Genomic DNA, 19,387 nt, shown 5'->3' with positions numbered 1-19,387 from the left:
ATACTGGCAACAGCTTTCTCTTTTATAATTTTTTTTTGTCTTACTATCAGCATTGATATTCCTTCTGATTGAGCCAATGATACTATGTTGTGTTTGCCCAATATGACCAGGCTTTAGCATGTTCTTGCTTTGCAATGTCCTATTCCCTTGGAATGAAAGTCTCTCCGCTTCCATATCTTGGGGACTCCAACCTGCTCTTCAAGGCTACAATTTCAGCCTCTCCATTAGGCAGAGAGAAAAAACAAAAATTTTGCTCATAATCTGGAATTATGGACATAATGATAGCTAATCCTTGTTGGATATTTTGTGTGAGGCAAGATTTTTACTTGAATTCTCCTATTTTTTATTCACACCAATCCAGTAAGCTGGGTACTATTTTTTTTCTTTAAATCAAATTTATTGAGGCATAATTTACAGGAAATGCCATTTGATGAATTTTGACAAATGTATATATTTTATAAACCTCATCAAAATCAAAATACAGAATGTTTCTGTTACCCTATAAAATTTCTTGTGCCCTTCTTCATTCAATCAAAAAAAAGTCTAAAATATAAAACATCTGACTCCCCGATCTATGTTAGTCATAATTTTAGATTAATTTTACCTGTTCTAAAATTTTATATATATGTACATAAAGTATAGTTTCACATTTAGCTCAGCATATGTCATAGTTATAGAGACCCACTGAGGTTTCTGCAAATAATAGTTGTTCATTTCTTTTTATTTTTGAGAAATATTCCAGTTTTTGAATGAGCCATAATATATTTCTGCATTTGTGGAAGGACTTTGGATTTTTTTTCAAATTCTGGACTATTACAAGTTGAGCTGCTATGAATATTCAGGTACAATGTTTGCATGAACTTCGTTTCTTTAAAACTGCCAATTTTCCAAAGTTCTTCATCAGTTTATATCCCCACTAGCAGTTCATAAGAATCCCAGAAGTTGGGTGTGAAGGCATGTATTTATTAGCCGTTCATACATTTCCCTTATTTTTATTTGAATATCTTTTGTTAAAGTCACTTTATTGAGGTATGATTGGTGACAGCCCAGAATTTGAAAAAGTCCTAAAGTCCATTTACAGGTGAATGGGTATATCACAATTTGTCTGTTGAATGTATATATGCTATATATATTTTTTATCTATTCATCCATTGATGGACACATAGGTTGCTTCCATGACTTCATGATTCAGAATAATGCTGCAGTGAACATGATACAGCAGATATTTCTTCAAAATTCTCATTTCAATTCTTTTGGATAAATATGCAGAATTGGGATTGTTGGATCACATGGTAATTTTTTTCATTTGTAAAATGTCCTCCTGTGTTAATCAGCTTTCTTATTATAACAAAATACCTGAGGTAATAAAATTATACAGAAGAAAATATTACCTTAGCTCACAGTTTTGGAGGTTTCAGTTTGTGTTCAATTGAACTACTGCTTTAGGGCCTATGGCAAGATAGTACCTCATGGTTGGAGTTCATGGGTACATGGTGGAGGAAACTGCTACCTTATGGCAGCCAGGAAGGAATGAGAGAGATTAAGAGAAATGAGGTTCCAATACCCCTACAAGGATACACCCCAATATCCTAACTTCCTCCCTCTAGACCGTACCTCTTAAAGATTCCACCACCTCCCAATAACACCACAGGTTTGTGGACTAAGCTTTCACCCTTAGGCCTTTGGAGAATACTTATCCAAACAAGTGTCTTCTAACTGCACTAATTTACATTCCTACTAAAGGTATGCAGAAGTTCCCCTTGTTCCACATCCTCTTTAATAATTACCTTTTGCTTTTGTTGTTTTTTCCTAATAGCATCCCAGCAGGTTTGGTTTTGATTTGCATTTCCCCAGTGATTCCTGATGTTGAGCACATTTTCATATACCTGGTGGTCACAGGTTTCTCTTCCTTAGAAGAGAAATGCCATTTTAAAATTGGGTTATTTACTTTTGTGCTATTGAGTTGTAGGAGTTCCTTACATATTTTGGATATTACCCCTATATCAGACACATGGGGTCTTAATTAATCTGTGATGCTACAGAATGCCATAGACTAGTTGGGTTGTAGAAAACCAAAATTTCTTTCTCACAGAGTTGAAGGCTGGGAAGTTCAAGATTGGGTGACAGCAGATCTGACATCTGCTGACCTCCCTCTTCATAGAGGCCTTCTTCTCACTGTGTCCTCACAGGATGGACATGGGGAGGAGCTCTCTGGAGTCCTTTTTTGGGGGACACTAATCCCATTCATGAGGGCTCCATCTTGGGATCCAATCACCTCCCAAAGGCCTCCTTCCAATAGCATCGCCCTAGGGGTGAAGATGTCAGGTATGAATTATGGGGGGCATGAACAATTAGTCTATGGCTTATGGTTGTATATTTCCTCCCATTCCATAGGTTTCCTTTTCCTTTTGATCGTTTCCTTGGCTGTGCAGAAAGCTGACTACTATTGTAAACCTTATTTTATAGGTAAAAAGGCAGAGATATAGAGAAATAAACAACTTATCCAAGATCACTGAATTAGTGAGGGAAGGAGCTAATACTTAGGAAGTCTGAAAAACAGAGTGCAATCCCCCCCACCCCACCCCACACAATGTGACAGGCATTGTCAAAAGCAATTTACATTTTTAAGTCATTTAATCCTTTTAATGACCATATAAGTAGGTTCTCTTATCCCCATTTTACAGATGAAACCAGAGAGGTCAATGAGAACAGAGAGGTCAAGAAACTGACTGAAGATCATCAGTGCAGTGAACTGATGAATCCGTGGGCTCTGCTGCTTCCCATGGGTTTCTGCTCATCCTGGTGGCCTCCCTCTCACAAAGTGGCTCCAGTGACTGATGGAAATAACAAGTGGTACCCAGAGGTACCAGAGACTAGAAGAACCATGAACAGGTGGGCCACTAAGTTGATGGGTTTTGATGCAACTAGCTTAGGGTGGAGGCCAGGTTGAGTGTGATGTGGGAAAGAATAAAGTGAGGAGGCGCCCTGTCCCCTGGGTGTCACTCTGGAGAGAGCCAGCCTGAAGTTTGGTAAACTTTCCTCCACAGCCAGCCTCACCGCTAGCGTCCCAGAGGGGCTGTGCTCTCCAACGCCTTTTCTAAGGAGAAATTTGCTTTCTGGTTTATCTCTGGTTAGGAGTGGCCTAAAATCCAGATAAATAGTAATAACAAAGGTGATTATGATTATAAATGCTCCTGTGTTGAGTGCTAACTCTGCGCAGGGTCTATGCTAAGCCCTCTGAAGGGCATTTGATTGACATAACAGCAAGGGAGGAGTATGATTACCTCCACTTAGCAGGTGAGGAAAATGGAGTTAGAGTGGTAACTGAATTTTTCAGCATCTCAGCAAACAGGTGGCAGAGTCAGACTTGAGGTCGGGTCTGCCTGGATCTTCTCACAGAACAATCCTGGCCCTTTTGCTCCTACTTTCTTATTGTCCAAGATTGATTTTAGGATTAGAACCCCTGAGCTTCTCCGATTGAGAATTTCAGAATCCCAGTGTTTTATCTTTCGGGAAATTAAGGGTGCTTTCCCTATTCTGTCGTTTAGATGCTGTCTTATTGTATAATAAACCTAGATTTATAGAAAATTATGCATAAGAAATGTAGGTCAGCTAGTGTCTTGGAAGCCCTTCTGTACCCAGGTCCCCTCACATCCTCCTCCCATCCTCCAAATGATCGCTCTCATCACTCAAAGTAATGATTTCTTTGTGTCTTCTTAGCTTTATCATCTGACTGTAATTCTCATGTAGTCTTCCCCATTAAAAATGATCATCGCTGGTGTTGTGGCGCACACTGGTAATCCCGGTGATTGGGGAACTGAGATAGGAAGATTGCATGTTCAAGACCAGCCTTAGCAATTTAATGTGACCCTATCTCAAAACGAAAAAAATAAAAAGCCCTGGGGAGGTAGCTCAGTGGCAGAGCCCTTGCCCCGCATGGATAAAACCCTGAGCTCCATCCCCAACCACAAAAATAGGAGAAGGAGGAAAGAAGGTAGGACAGAGGGAAGGAAAGTTGGTCAACACATTTTATAACCCTCTTTTATTCTACAAGTTCTACAAGTTCCTATTGCATGCTGGGTGTGGTGGCCCTTGCCTGTAATCCCAGCAGCTTGGGAGGCCAAGGCAGGAGGATCCTGAGTTCAAAGGCAGCCTCAGCAAAAGCAAGGCAATAAGCTACTCAGTGAGACCCTGTCTCTAAATAAAATACAAAGTAGGGCTGGGGATGTGGCTCAGTGGTTGAGTGCCCTTGAGTTCAATCCCTGGTACAAAAAAAAAAAAAAGTTCCTATTGCACCTTCCTCTTTCCTTCTTATTTTTATTTTTATTAAACTTCATGTTTTGCAGAACCCAGGGTGTGTTCCCTGTAAAGTTTCTCACGGTTTGGATTTTGCTGATTGCACACTCTGAGTGCAGTTCAACGTGTTCTCTGTCCTCTTTATTTCCTGTGAATTGATTGCTAGATCTAGAAGTTTGATCTGACTAGGTTCGATCTTTTTGGCAAGATTGTGGGTGGTGTTATGTTCTTTCGTAGGGAAGCACATAATGTCTGCTTGTCTCTTCTTTTGTGCTGTGAGTAGTCCTTGGTGCACAATGTCTGGATTTGTCGATTCACTGAGTGTTGCAGAGTGGTGATAGTCCATCACTTCTTTATTTGTAAGAATACCTTTAAAGGGGGTGTTTTCTCTTGACAACTATCTGACTAGCCAGGGATGCAGTCAAAACAGGAAAATGAAGATTAATGCTTGATGTAGTTCCTTTGCTTGACAGTTTTCAAGACAATAAATTAATTCCCTGAACAATTTAAAGGACCATTGAAGATCACCAGTTAATTGTTATTTTTAAAGTCTAATCTCATGTTTTAAAAGTGAGATCACCGAGTCATTAGAGGTGAAATAACTTACCCAAGATCACACAGCAATGAGAACCAGAGAGGTCAAGAAACTGACTGAAGATCAATCAGTACATCAGTGGCAGAGTTAGAGTGGCTCCCTCTAGTCCCCCAGATTTTTTTTTTTAAAGAGAGAGTGAGAGAGGGGGAGAGAGAGAGAGAGAGAGAGAGAGAGAGAGAGAGAGAGAGAGAATTTTAATATTTATTTTTTACTTATCGGCAGACACAACATCTTTGTTTGTATGTGGTGCTGAGGATCGAACCCGGGCCGCACGCATGCCAGGCAAGCGCGCTACCGCTTGAGCCACATCCCCAGCCCCTAGTCCCCCAGATTTATCTTAATCTTTGAGGAGCAGAACCTGAGATCTGAAACCCTAGTCTTAGAAAGAGTACCTGAGAAATCTAAAATGGGCAAGAAATATTCAAAATGGTTGCTCACCTTCTGTCCTGGCTGATGGTTGTCACTACTTTATCTACCCTGCCTGGCAGCCAGATCAAGCCCCATTGGTAAGGGATGGGGGCAGCCTGCAGATTTTATACTGCTCCTGAGAAGAGGGGACTTGTCACCAACTCTGGAAATTCTGCCTGGTGTCAGGGAGCCGTGGGAATGTGCCCAGGTTGCTGTGGGGTGGTTTCCAGCTCTGGCTACCACAAAGGCCTTTCTTGCCAAAATCTGTGATTCTCAGCAGGAAAATGAGAAGTTGGAATAGAAAGTTCCAAACAGTCAGTTAGAAGGGGAAGGGCTAAGAACTCATCTTTCTACCATATTAAGAAAGGGGAGGGGGAGAGGAGGTGGTGGAATTCAGTAGAAGAGGTCAGAGGAAGAGACGGTGGAGGAAATGATCTAATAATGGGATTGAGAGAAGAAAGGAGAAGATATTGTGACTCAGAGAGAGACAGAGACTGCTGGCACCTTAAGACCACCCAGACATCCATCTGTTTGCACTCACTCACGTAGTTAATGACCTTCTCAGACCCACCTACTTATCATCCTCTGACCTTTCTCCACTTTACTTCTATCGGCCACCTTCCACCCACTTCCCAGGATCCCAGGGCAGGTGGAGAGTGACAGCTGCGGAGAGGCTAGTGGGAGATAAGAGCATACTATTTCACGTAGAGATGCAAAGCCCTTCCAGTTTGGGGGTTAGAGGGCCAATCAAGAATGGGAACAAGGTCGCCTCTGATGACTCTGGTCTGCATTTAAAATACACTCTTGTGTAGCCAAGCATGGTGGCACATGCCTGTGATCCCAGCAGCTCTGGAGGGAGGCTGAGGCAGGAGGATCACGAGTTCAAAGTCAGCCTCAGCAACAGCAAGGCGCTAAGCAACTCAGCGAGACCCTGTCTCTAAATAAAATTCAAAATAGGGCTGGGATGTGGCTCAGTGGTTGAGTGTCCCTGAGTTCAATCCCCAGTACCTCCCCCCATGCAAAAAAAAGAAATGCACTATTGTGATTATTCTGGCTGGAAAGGGGGGTTGCCTGGACCAGACTCCTGGGAGTGAGATGAAACTTCTTGGTGAGAGATAGTATTTGTATCAAGTCAAAAAATAAAAAATCTTTGAGCCAAGAGGTCTCAAGAAATTGATCACACTAGTTCTGTTAGTAGAAGATTTTGGAAGATGTCAGCCTTTTTACAAGTGCAGTATATAGGCAAGATGCTGTGGTGGAGGGATATTAAAAGTTCTTAAGTTGTGAAGCTAATTGAGTAAAAGGTGATCAGAATATTATAAAAACTCAAAATAGAATACAATACACAGCAGGCCAGAGTGATGCTACATGGGGAAAGTGAGTGTGGTTTCATGGGATTCTTTTTAGTTGTGCATGTGTGCACATGTGTATGTTGGGTCACATGCTTTTCACTGTGGGCCACCATCAAAAACTTTGAACATCATTAGAAAGTGCCCGGAGTGAGGACTTGGATCCACATGAGGTTCTTCCATTAAATAGCTGTGTGAATTTCAGTGTGTTGGTTAACCTCTCTGAGCTTCATTTTCCTCATCTGTGAAGTAAACAGATGGAACCAAATAAAGAGAGCAATGATGATTTATGAGGTTTCTTCTAGTCCTAAAATTCTATGATCTTTTTAAAAGATAAAGGCGGGGGGGGGGTGTANGGGGGGGGGGGGGGGGGGGGGGGGGGGGGGGGGGGGGGGGGGGGGGGGGGGGGGGGGGGGGGGGGGGGGGGGGGGGGGGGGGGGGGGGGGGGGGGGGGGGGGGGGGGGGGGGGGGGGGGGGGGGGGGGGGGGGGGGGGGGGGGGGGGGGGGGGGGGGGGGGGGGGGGGGGGGGGGGGGGGGGGGGGGGGGGGGGGGGGGGGGGGGGGGGGGGGGGGGGGGGGGGGGGGGGGGGGGGGGGGGGGGGGGGGGGGGGGGGGGGGGGGGGGGGGGGGGGGGGGGGGGGGGGGGGGGGGGGGGGGGGGGGGGGGGGGGGGGGGTGTAGTTCAGTGGTGGAAAACTGGCCTACCGTGTGTGAGGCCCTGGGTTTGATCCCCAGTCTCTCAAAAAATAAACAAATTAACAAAAAAATCAATGAGAATTCTATGAAAGCATCACTGTTTTTGTTTTTTTCATACTGTGGATTGAATCTAGGGTGCTCTACCACTGAGCTAGATCCCTATCCTTTCTATTTTCTATTTTGAAACATAGTCTCACTAAGTTGCCTAGGCAGAATTTGAACTTGAAATATTCCTGCCTCAGTAATCCAAGTGGCTGAGATTACAGGTGTAAGCTACCACATGCCCAGGGTTAAAAGGGTTTTTAATGGGAGAGATGATATCCTCTGCAAGCTAAGACTGACTGATATGCCACAATGCATTTGGTACCAATATGCAATGCTTTCTATCAGAAAGTACCTCTTTCTCTTCAGGCTCAGCCCATTCATTCCTTCACCAAATACATATTGATGTGACTGGCACTGTTCCAGGTGCTGGGGAACCAGCTGTGGGGTGCACACCAACATCTGCACAGTGGTGTCGGCTTGGGGGACCCTGCAGCAGTTTAGGTTTTTCGTTGTTGCTTTTGTTCATCTGGAACACATCTAAAACAAAACAAAACTGAGAAGCCTCCTGTAGGTTTATGAGGAGAGTCATCATTTTTCTGTAATTGGTTTGGATTTTCAGTTGCTCTTTCCCTTCCATGGGGTTACATTTCATGGAACAGTAGCAATACAAGTTTGGAAAGGGCTTCTGAGGGTTTTTTGTGCTCAGAAGGGTGACCTGACCTGAAAATCCCCAATAATTCAAAATCTAAACATTCTGGACTGGAAATTATTTTATTTGATTTTTTAAATTTAATTTATTTATTTATTTATTTATTTATTTATTTATTTATTTATTTATTTTTAATTTGAGAACCTCTTAAGAGCACAGAACCATTCTCTGGATGTTGATTCACTTTAAAGGGTTTGCTTTTAACTTCTGGACTTTCTCATCTGCTCTGAGGAAAGGAATGAGCTACTTCCTCCAAGGATGTTGGATAGCCTCTTTCCAGCCCACAGACCAAGAACTCTCCGGTGGTGGAAGGGGTGTGTCCATGAAGCCAGCAGATGCTCTTGGCAGGAGGCATTTGAGTTGAAGGCCTTAGGGCCACTATGGGACTTTGGCGGCCGAAATCTTCCTGGCCACCAGAGGGCAGTAAGAACCTGTTTTCCATACCACCGGGAGTTGGGCCCTTTCTGCTGGAGCTACTAGCTTGGCATTTGCCAACACAGTTGGTTTAATGACCCTTTCAAAGCATGTTGGGCCCAATCAGAGCACAGAGAAATAAGCAACAGGAGCCATCTTTCTCATCTTGCAAAAATCAAATGTTCAGGTGCATTCATTGACTCAGTAAGTATCAAGGGCCATTTGTGTTCCAAGCTCTGACCTAGGCTTTGTGAACATGACTTTCAATGAGCCCTCTGCTCTGGGGGTGCTCAGTCTAGGTTTTTCCACAGCTAACAGGCAATGGTTTGTTGCCCTCTAACATGTCTCCACGTGGTGTTGAATCCCAGGCGATAAGATTTTTTTTTTTTTTTTTTTTTTTTTACAGTGAGGTAAAAGCTCTAGGAGCTAGGATCATGATCTTGACAATTTCAAATGAGAGAATGTTGCTCTCAATGAATAGAATTCAGGAAAGTGGCCTTTTGATGTCTTTGGTACTGTAGCTAAACTTGGAACATCCATGTGAGGCTGACTCTAGTCTCATGGTCATTCCTAAACCAGGAGTTGCTATTTTGTTGAGTAAACTTGGAGAAATGGTTCAGCCTTTCTGGGCCCAAGTTACTCTTGGGCCTCTCTGCTGCTAAGACTATTACCCAATAAAAAAACTAAGTGAAATAGGAGGAAACAGTAATTTGGCACATTATACTGGCACAGAAAATTAACCAGGATTTTGCTGGCCCTTTTGCTGTGTCTTTACAAATACTTGTTTGTTTGCGTGGCTGACAGCTCCCCCCTGCTAACTTTTATTTCGTATAGAAACAAAGCCTCACTTATGTTAACACCAGTATTGGAAAGCCAGGCACAGTGGCACATGCTTGTAATCCCAGTGCCTCGGGAAGCTGAGGCAGGAGGATCACAAGTTCACAGCCAATGTCAGCAATTTAGTGAGGACCTAAGCAACTCAGTGAGACCCTGTCTCTAATTAAAATATTTTAAAAGGGGCTGGAGATATGGTTCAGTGGTTTAAGTACCCTTGGATTCAATCCCGGGTACCAAAATAAATAAATAAATGAATAAAACAGTATTGGGCCCTTCACAAAGATGGTACCAAAAGTGAAGAAGGAAACACCTGCTGCTCCCAACACCAAAGTGAGAGACAAGGCTTTGAAGGCCAAGAAGGCAGTGCTAAAAATATCCACAGCCACACAGAAGACCCATAGGACATCCACCTTCTGGTGGCCTAAGACATTGTGACTAGAGACAGCCCAAATACCCTCAGAACAGCACCCAGGGGAAAGAAGCTTAACCACTGTGCCATCATCAATTCTCCTTGACCTCTGAGTCAGCCTTGAAGGAGGAAATTGACATCACACTTGTGCTCATGGTGTATGTCAAGGTCAACAAGCAGCAGACCAAATGGGCTATGAAGAAACTCTATGGCATTGATGTGGCCAAGGTCAACACTCTGGTCAGACCCTATGGGGAGAGGAAAGCAGATTTTCACTGGCTCTTTATTTTGATGCCTTGGATATTGCCAACAAAATTGGGGTAATCTCAACTGAGTCCAGCTGGCTAACTGTAAATATTAGGGTTTTTTTTTTTTTTTACTATTTTAAAAACCAAAACCAAAATAAATCAAAAAAGTATTGGATCTCCAAAGTGAATGATTGTCCATCCAAGAGATCAGAATATTTTTTGAATTTTCACAATAGCTTGGATGAGTTGAGTGTGTAAATGGAGAGCTTTGTGCTTTCTAAGAAAATGTCAGAATGAGCAGGGAGCAGCGGTACATGCCTGTAATCCCAACAACTTGGGAGACTGAGGCAGGAGGATCCCAAGTTTGAGGCCAGCCTTGGAAATTTAACAACCTATCTCAAAATAAAAAATAAAAAGGGTTGAGAATGTAGCTTAGGGGTAGAGTGCCCTTGGGTTTAATCCCCAGTACTGCAAAAGAAAAAAGAAAAAAAAATAGCATAAGGAAATCAGGACAAATTTGGGGACCCCCCTTTCTGGCAACCTTCGAGCCAGGGAGCATTGTCTATAGCTCAGATAGAAAGTGTCTGTCTTACTATGAGCTAAGACACTAATGGTAATGACAAGACATGGTAAGACACTAATTCCACCCAGAAGTAAGTGGAATTCTCTAGCAGGTTCAAGAGCCCCGGAAGGACAATCCAGATGATCTCTAAGTTGCACTGAACTTGGTTCCCACAGGACAGCCCTGCCTCCTAATACTAATGCGGGCTCAATCTGTTAAAGATTAGATTATTGAGCTTTCCTTTTGAAGACAAAAGCCACCCCTGCTGAAAGTAGAACACTTCTTCTACTCTCCAGATAAGGTGCCATGTTTATTGTTTCAAAAGACAGGATGTAATAGGACACGCCCTGAGCTGGTCTGTAAAGCTTCCCTCTATGTAATTTTATTGGTATTTGTTCAGAGGCAGCACTGATTAGAGGAATCATTACAAGAGCCTGAGGAAAAGAAATTTGATTACCCAGTTTGGTTACCTAGGCATTTTAAGGTAAAAATAAAGACATTTAAACTAGAATAAAGAAGATCTGAGTTCCCAACACTGTCATTGTCTTACCACATTACTGCTAGGCAAGCTTTTGGATAATTATGGTAATTTACGAAGGGCACACCTGGCTGGAAACCCTGCCTTTCCCTCTTACTATGAGGTTTGCGCAAGTTATATGACTTTTCTGATCTTGTTTCCTATCTATAAAGTAACATTACACCTATCCTACTTCCCTTACTGGAGCGATATAAGAATTACATTGTTAGTATATGTAGCAGTGTTTCAATTCCAAAGGGTTTCACTTTAATAGCTGTGCCTCCTTTGTCTCTGATCCTGAAATGCCCCAGCACTTGCATTCCTCAGCTGGGACACTTCTGCTTTTATCTGTTTTGCCTGCCCTCCCTGCTCTGACACCCAGACAGGACTTTCTGAGAATAAGATCACTATTGTCAATTGTTTATTTGTCTCTATTTTTTTTTTAAAAGCATGCATTGTCTAACTCCATTAGTTAGTGCTGAGTTTCCATAACACAGGCTAATTACCTTCTGGCCAACTTAGGAGACCAGCCAGCTTGCAACTCTGGGACTTTTGCCTGCAGCTAGCAAGGCTTCCTGCCATATACCTGTGCAAAGTGAAGGTAAGCCTTGTTTTGACTTTCAAGGTGACTTAGGTGCCTGAAAGTATGGAGGGATAGGAAGGAAAACAGCAATAACCACCTTGACAATACAGCAAACAGCCAAAAGTGAGAGACTAGAACCTTTACCACGTTCTTCCCCCAAAGGTACAGTGAGTGTTCTTGTGCCTATTCCTTTTGTGGCCAATAATAGAGCCATGACTGAGCTCAAAGTGTGGTGGAGTTGGAATTACTCAGCCACAAGATCAGATTTAAAAATAGGTTCTCCATTTAGCCCTGTAGCCTTTCTCTCTTTGACCCCAGCCAGATACTTCTCATTCTATCAGCTCAGGGAGGGGACAGGATAGAAGCTGGAAGGTTATGAAGGTGAGAACCCTAGGAGGCAGAAGGTTTAGGAACAAGGGAAAATGAGCTTATACAAGCAAAAGAAGAGATAGGGGAAAATGTGCAGGGGAATCTTAGTGAGAAGAAGAGAAGAAAAAGAAGTAGAGGAGTAACGGGAAAGGAGACAAGGCTCTGGGAAAAGGGGAGACTTCTTTGCCCCAGGCTCCCAGTGAGACACAGCAGAAACAGCTAACTTGAGCAAATCAGCTGTGTCCAGATGTCCTTCCAAGGTTCCATCTGAACTTTGAGAGCTCAGGCCACAAGTCACAGTTCAATGCCTACACTAGATCCAGGAGCCAACCTTGCTAGTCCTCGCAATGGCAGCTGCAGTCCAGATCCCCTAAAAGCAGTGCACCCATCCTTCCTCTTTGTGACAGTTTCTCTAAGTTGCTGAGGTTGGCCTCAAACTTGTGATCTTCCTGCCTCAGCCTTCTGAGTAGCTGGATTATAAGTGTACACCCCCAGGGATAAATTTTGATGTGTTTTACTCAGAACAGAAACAGTGTCTGGCTTATGATAACTGCACTATAAATTTGTAAAGATGAATGAAAGGACATGCAAACTAAGATTACAACAATAGGAAAAACCCTTTAAGTTACTCAATAAGTGAGTGTCAGAGCAAGACTGGAATTCTCCTTCATTCTGAGATTCATGGGGTTTACCATTTTTTCAAAGATTTTCTCACCCAATATGCATGCTTTTCAAAAGGTAGTTCATTACCAAAATTCATTCAGAACTGCCTGCTTTGGTTTTAGGGAAGCAAGTTTACCCCTCCTTAGGGTCCCATTTATTATAAGTTCAGGGCCTGCTGAAGTTTCAAGGATGGCTTTGAAATATCTAGTCAATTGAAGTGCTGAGATCTGCTTGGTCTTGGGATGAATCTATGTTATTATCAGGATCCTGCAGGGCCAGTTAGATCTTAGTCAAGTTAAGATCTTAAACCTGGGTGGGATGCACTCAGACCACGGAGTCTTCCACCAGGAAATCTTTTGGGTAAGTAAATGTTATTAGGTTTTAAGACACTCTTTTCTAAATCATTGATTTCTTCTTTCCATTTTTTTTTTTTTTTTTTGTATTAAAAGTATTTTAGCTGGGCTTGGTGGCATACACCTGTAATCCCAGTGACTTGGGAGGCTGAGGTGGAAAGATTCCAAGTTGAAAGGCAGCTTCAGCAACTTAGCGCCAGACCCTAAGTAACTTAGTGAGGCCCTGTCTCAAAATATAATAATAATAATAATAATAATAATAATAATAATAATAAAGTCTTAGTGATTCCTTAGAATCAAAAAACTTAGAATGGAACCACCATTTGACCCAGCTACCTCAATCCTTGGTGTATACACAAAGGACTTAAAATCAACATATTACAGTGACACAGCCATATCAACATTCATAGCAGCACAATTCACAATAGCCAAACTGTGGAACCAACCTAGATGCCCTTCAACAGATGAATGGATAAAGAAACTGTGAACACAATGGACTATTACTCAGACATAAAGAAGAATTAAATTATGGCATTTTCAGGTAAATGGACAGAGCTGGAGAATATCAAGCTAAGTGAAATAAGCCAAACCAGAAAAACCAAAGAGTGAATGTTTTCTCTGATAAGCAAATGCTGATCCCTAATGGGGGGAGGTGGCGTGTGGGGAAGAATGAAGGAACTTTGGATTGGGCAGAGGGGAGTGAGAGGGTGGGGAGAGGGTGCTGGGGTAGGAAGGAAGGTAAAATGAGATGGACATATTACTCTCTATATATGTATGACTACCAGTGGACTCTGCACCATATACAGCCAAAGGAATTAGAAGTTGTGCTCCATTTGTATACAATGTATCAAAATGCATTCTACTATCATATATATATCTAATTAGAACAAATAAAATAAATAAATAAATAAATAGGGCTTGGGATGTGGCTCAGTGGTTAAGCATCTCTGGTTTCAAGGGATGTAGCTCAGTGATAGAGTGCTTGCTTAGCATGCATTCAATCCTGGATTCAAGCCCCAGCACTAAACAAACAAACAAACAAACAAAAACAAAACTCCCTTTCCCAGTTCAACTCATTATCAGGCATATGCATGCCAGTAAGAAGAACAAGTTGAAATTTGGTGCATAGAGCATGCTTATGATTTGCAGGATGAAGGTGAAGGAAGGCTGTGAATCACCTATGACAGACCCAGGAGAAACTTACCATGGCCAAGTGGAGGGCAGTCTAAGGTAGTCTCTCTGAAATCACTGGACTGCAACTACGAGAGATCAAGAAGCAATGGTGCCCTGCAGCATGCAGAGAGATTTGACTCAGATGCTAGGGAAGTTTAAGAAACACTCAGCAGATCCCGAGGCTGAGTTCCACCTGTAAGGAAGAATTTACTAATGTATATGTCATGATGGGAAAGAACATGTTTCTCCATTTGAACCGGAACTCCAATATGTCAGCAAACAGGTTAGGAATATGCAACATGTAAAACCTTTTGAACTAGAAAATAAATGGAATTGCATGTGTGTATGATTAAAAAAAATATTTATAGCCAGGTGTGATGGTGCACACATTAATCCCAGTGACTTGGGAGGCTGACGCAGGAGGATTGCAAGTTTGAGGCCAGCCTGGGCAATTTAGTAAGATCTTGTCTCAAAATTTAAATGTAAATAAACAAATAAAAAGTTCTGGGGATGTAGCTTAGTTGTAGAGCACCCCTGTACCAGTACTGCAAAAAAAAAAAAAAAAANAAAAAAAAAAAAAAAAAAAAATATATATATATATATATATATATATATATATATAGCAGCTTTGAACCAATCGCATCATAGAAATTCTTGATTTCATGTGCACGAATTTAGCTTATGTGCAAAACCCACATATATGCTATTATTGTAGCTCAGCCAAGGGTTAAATTGGATCTTAATATTGAGATTTTTTTTTGTTTTTTATATTGCATCAGGTTTTTATATGTCTTAGAAATAAATAAAAATGGCTTAGCTCTGGTTCAAAGAGGATTTTCCCCTAGAGCTGATTTTACTATAATATATAGCTTCATATAAAACCGAGCATGCTGAATACAGTTAGTCTTCAAAGTGGATTAGGTTTGTTGTGCTTTGGGCATTTCCAAAGCATTAGTTACAGTACATTGCATTAGCTTTACCAGTTGCTTCTCCTGTAATGAAAGTCATAGAAAGATCATCCGCTTGAATAGGAGACCAGAATGCCATCTTTTAACTTCTATTGAGTGTGATGGTGATGATAATTGAATGGCAAAACCACTCCCATTGTAAGGGAGCAATGAAGCATTCTCTAGTTCCTTTACAAAAGGCAAAATCCGAGATGCAGAAATCTGAGATGCTGACAAGCCCTATTCATGCAGTGATAATAATAATGATAACAATAATGATCATAATTGTACCAGTTGTTACCATTTGCCACTTTCCCCTTTGTCCATGGGCCTTAAAATAAATAAACCTGTATTCTAAGCTATTAACTTGACCTCAGTCTTTATCCACCTTTTTCTTGTGGGTGTGTGAGTGGGAAATGATTTCATATATGCAGTGTGTGTGTGGCATTGTGTGGAAAACGTGGATTTTTTTATATTGCTCTATGGTGTGTGGATGCTGCGTACCTTGTTGCCCTAGTGATAAATGTATGATACATGTACTCACATCTGCATACATAAAAATGAGGCCACCATGGATTTTTCTTAGCATTAATTATGTGGGAGAGACTGGTTAATCTCTCACAAGTCCTTGAGACAGTCACTTTTATTATGAATCTGATTTTTCATATGGGTTAACTGAAGCACTAAAAGACTAATTAACTTTCTAATAAGTGGGGGATCCAGGATTTGAACCAGATATTCTAATTCTAGAACTCTTGCATTTCACTGTCAGTCACCGAGCCCCCTGTAAGTGAGGAAATAAATGAATATTATAAGCTTACTATAATTGGAAAGCAACCTATAAATGTCAAGAAGATGCAATTGTGCCTGCCAGCCTTGAGAATTCAGAAGTCTGGCATATATGTCTATACATACCATATTTACATTTATTTCAAACAGGTCATATGATGGATATTAAGACTGAAGATGGTATTTTGTACAGGCATTTGCAATCATTGTGCAGTATAGGTTCACAGGAAGATTACCACTTGAATAGAAAATCAAAATGCCATCTTTTAATTTCCTTCGACTGTGATGAAGATGATAACGAAATGGCAGAACCACTGTCGCTGTAAGGGAGCAATGAAGTTAGCATGTCAGGCACAGGTTAGAACTGAGATGTTGACATTAAAGAAAGAGACACTCCTTCATGTTGGAGGAGGCCAAGTTGAGCACGTGGCAGCCTAAGCTCTAGAGCCAGATTATCTAGATTGAACCCTGGCCCAGGTGCCAATTGGCTGTGTGTCTTTAGATGACCTTCCCAAGCCTCTTTTTTTTTTCCCCCTTTTGAAAATGGGAGTGACCACTAATACACTGGTTTGGTTTAAGAATGAATAAAGACAATGTGTAGTAAATATTATCTACTCTTACTATGATTATATTTGGGTATTAGTCTAATTTAAACAAAATTATCTTCCCACCCTCGGTGGAGAATCTGTGTACACATGTTCTTCTTTGTGACGTTTCTTCTCAGAAAATAAGTGGATTTTTCCTGGAATCTGGGCCAAACACTTACCTATTAGTGCCAATGAAATACAAAACCCTTTGTTTGGACAATGCGCTGTAGTACCGAGGTAGGGCAAGAGAGGGCACTGTCAGCAGAATAGTAACAGGAAGGCTGAAGTAGAAGTAGTCTAGCTTTAAAAATATGTGACACCTTCTGAAATACAAAACTATTCTCACATAAGGTGTTTCTTTCTTTTTAAAGTGCATGGTAATATGTTTGGGGACTCAGCTATTTCATAATTAATAAGTAAGCCTCACCTTTGTGCCACAGTAAACAGGGCAAAAAAGTGGCCCTGAACTCTACAAGATGCCTTTAAAGACACTTTCTACTTGGAAACTCAAATGGAATGACCAGACATTTAGGAGGGATTAAATAATGGCTTAATATTGGCCTTCTGGTCAGTTCCCTTTGGACAAGGAACTATGGAAGAGGGTGGTTATTATCTGAAGAGCTGGCCAGCATCAGAATGTAGGTCTCTTGGGGTTCCCAAAGGGAAGTTGGAAGAGTTGTATATCTAGAGACTTTTGCAAGAGAGCTGGATGAAATTTCATGTCTCAGTGATGGTAAGCTGAGACCCTTGCCATCAGGAGAAAGAGGATTGATTGAACTCCAATTCAGAGTGGTGTTCTTATGAGTTATGAGACAAACAGCTATTTCCAAATGCATTCTAATTCCTTCCTTTAAGTGCTCCCTGAAGATCCATAGTCCAAACACCCTTAACTTAGAAACCTGGGCTTTTAGTTAATCAGGAATGAATGAATGTTCTGGGCAAAGAGCATTGTGGCCCCAGGTTCCTTCCTGAAATCTCCTATGATGGAGGCTCAGTCAGAGCTCACAGTCAGAGCTGCCCTCCTAGGGAAACCGCAGAGCCAAGATGAACAATATTCTTTAATTTTTGTGTCTCCAGAAGGGCCTTGTGGTAGAAGAACAATCTCTAGAGATTTTGAGGCCGGGAAACTAATTGCACGGAATGCCTTATCAATCATCCTCCCAACTTGGCTCCCTGGCCTCGTTGCCCCCGCTATCATTTCTTCATTCACAGACATTCACTGAACATAAATGTAAATGCTCAGGATGGATCAGTGAGCTCAATAACAGAATGACAAATGATGAATGGAACATAAATCTTGCCTGGATGGCAGTTACGGTCTGGAGGAAGTAGAAAATTCACACTAGTCATTATGGTACAGGGCTGGGATGTTGCTCAGTGGTGGAGTGCTTGCTTAGGATGGATGAAGCCCTGGTTTCCACCCCCAACACCACAAAATAATAATAATAAAATAATAATAATAATAATAATAATAAATCATATGAGATAGTAATAATAATTATTATTATATGAGATGGGAAATAATGTGTTGAAAGAGATATGGGTAAACTGATTTGAGACTATTTTTTACTTGTAATGATAGATTTAAATGGATTTTGAAGCTATTCTCAAAGGAGATAAGAAAGAGAAGGTGTCACAAAATGACAACTGGAAGAGCAAGAGCAGGCATGTTTTAGAACCTTAGACCTAGAAGTGACCAAAGGCATCTGTCTCAACCACATAGTGAGACTGTCCCCGACAGGGTCATTCTGGGTGTCACTACCTCTGTGGATGGGAACTCACCATTTACTTTTAGATGAACAGTACCTGGTTCCTGAAGGCAGTGAGGGAATTCTGTGTTTGTGTGTGCACCTGTGTGTGAGAGAGTGTGTACATGAGAGAGGAAGGAGGTGGGGCAGTGGCCTTGACTTTTAGTATTCTAGGTGCCCTCTGCCTGAAGGACATTCAGGAGTGAAAAGTGATGATTGGTTTGTTCTTTGAGTCAAGCTGGGAAAATTTATGATGGGATGGAACCTAAGGTCTCTGAGTTCAAGGTCCAAGGGCCTGCATGGGTGGCAAACTCGCATGGAATGAGATCACGTGAGCCAGACTTCAGGAAGGAGACTTTGCTCTGATGAGCAAGATTTAAGCTTTTGTCTGACTGCATCATGGAAAGAAGTTAACTACCTGTGGAAGCCAAACTGAAACATAGAGAAGCCACTTTTAAAGGTCTTCTAGTGTTTATCGAGCTACTATTTCAGAAAAGGGTGGCAAGCCCCATTTTATAAAAACTACCGTAGCAGAGCCTCAGGCTGACCTATTTGCAAAAGGCCAGAGGTTGGAGTCTTGTGTCTTTAATCCTCAATAGCAGGATCCTTGAAGCACCAGGATTTTGAGCCCTGCTGACTTGCCTCAGATCTATAGGTCGACTTCTTAACAGGTAAGAAGTATTTGAGACACTTGGGCAAAAATTGGTGATTAGGGCTACCTACATTAATGTGGCCTGGGCATGCCCTCAAAGATATATATTTTTTTCTTGAGAGAGAATTTTAATACTTATTTTTTAGTTTTCGGCGGACACAACATCTTTGTTTGTATGTGGTGCTGAGGATCGAACCCGGGCCGCACGCATGCCAGGCGAGCGCGCTACCGCTTGAGCCACATTCCCAGCCCCAATCAAAGATATTTCTTTGTTATTTCTGGCAAGGGTGTTCTGCTAGATATTCAGGATAGTGTCTCTTTTAAAAAATATTTAGAATTTGGGCTGGGGATGTGGCTCAAGCGGTAGCACGCTCGCCTGGCATGCGTGTGGCCCGGGTTCGATCCTCAGCACCACATACAAACAAAGATGTTGTGTCCGC

At 42.0% G+C, this 19,387-nt stretch overlaps 1 long non-coding RNA gene across 3 annotated transcripts in view; it reads right to left on the bottom strand.

Annotated features, from left to right (window-relative positions):
* Positions 1-9: 9 nt before the first annotated feature.
* Positions 10-19,387, bottom strand: part of LOC125613970 — a 28,644-nt gene continuing 9,266 nt past the window's right edge. Inside the window, exons 2-5 of one of the 3 annotated variants that reach the window (XR_007344614.1) lie at positions 14,256-14,338; positions 7,740-7,924; positions 1,788-2,306; positions 10-1,356 (exon numbers count right to left, since the gene is read on the bottom strand). This is a non-coding gene — a long non-coding RNA (uncharacterized LOC125613970). Of the gene's footprint in view, positions 2,307-7,739; positions 7,925-14,255; positions 14,339-19,387 lie in introns of all 3 variants that reach the window. The other 2 variants (XR_007344612.1, XR_007344613.1) reach the window with 2 other exon arrangements.

This window comes from Marmota marmota, unplaced genomic scaffold, assembly GCF_001458135.2.
Source record: "Marmota marmota marmota unplaced genomic scaffold, marMar, whole genome shotgun sequence".
Classification (NCBI taxonomy): Eukaryota; Metazoa; Chordata; class Mammalia; order Rodentia; family Sciuridae; genus Marmota; species Marmota marmota.
Note: the sequence above shows the minus strand (reverse complement) of the source record. Positions and strands in the feature narration are given on the sequence as shown.